The 733-nt window shown below is 32.7% G+C and overlaps 1 pseudogene; it reads right to left on the bottom strand.

Annotated features, from left to right (window-relative positions):
* Positions 1-170: 170 nt before the first annotated feature.
* The window catches only part of LOC109827472, a 5,902-nt pseudogene continuing 5,339 nt past the window's right edge, over positions 171-733 (bottom strand).

Below are 733 nucleotides of genomic sequence, written 5' to 3'. Positions count from 1 at the left end.
AGGCCCATGTGATCTTTTTATGAGCAAATGGTCAAATATTTAACAGATTAATGACATAATAGTATTTTCTTTGCATTTCTTGTATTTTATGCAACTTAGAAAATGATTTTTCAATTTAAAAAAAGAGATAATAAGTAAAAAAAAAAATTGGAAGAAAGTAATTAAGAGTTTATTTTGGTCTGGGAAAAAAGTAGACATACTGGTAAAAACCTATGAAGAAATGCAAAGAAACGTCTTCACATTATTAATTTGCTAAATATTTGACTATGGGCTCACAAAATTACACATTGAACCCACAAACAGAGTTTAAGGGGCAAAATAGGTAAATTAACACTTTGTGGGGAGTTGAGAGTTTACCCATACTTTAAGGATGAGTTAGTTATTTAGTCCTTTGAAAAACAAAGATTTCAATTTATGATTGATTGAAAAATAATCTAAGACTCATTTTCAGCTGTTGAATCCATTTTCAGGCATATTAAGAGATGTCATTGCTGAAAAACTAAGAACATTAAATCCTCCAGATAATTATACTACTAACCTTATGGTTGACCTGCTGGTAGACCCCTGTAAGGTTATTCTGCCTCCAACTTTCCAAATCAACTATGTTCAGCCCAGACATCCACGCACAAGAATTCGCATCAAAGTTGTTTCTACCCAAGAAAGATTTCAGCTGACCTAATTTCAGTCCACAAAATTCAACAGCGCCAAGGACTTTCCCTTGCAAGTCAAGGCT

The sequence above is a fragment of the Asparagus officinalis genome, unplaced genomic scaffold (genome assembly GCF_001876935.1).
Source record: "Asparagus officinalis unplaced genomic scaffold, Aspof.V1 AsparagusV1_Un235, whole genome shotgun sequence".
NCBI lineage: Eukaryota > Viridiplantae > Streptophyta > Magnoliopsida > Asparagales > Asparagaceae > Asparagus > Asparagus officinalis.
The sequence above is the reverse complement of the archived record's forward strand: the minus strand, read 5'-3'. Positions and strand labels throughout refer to the sequence as shown.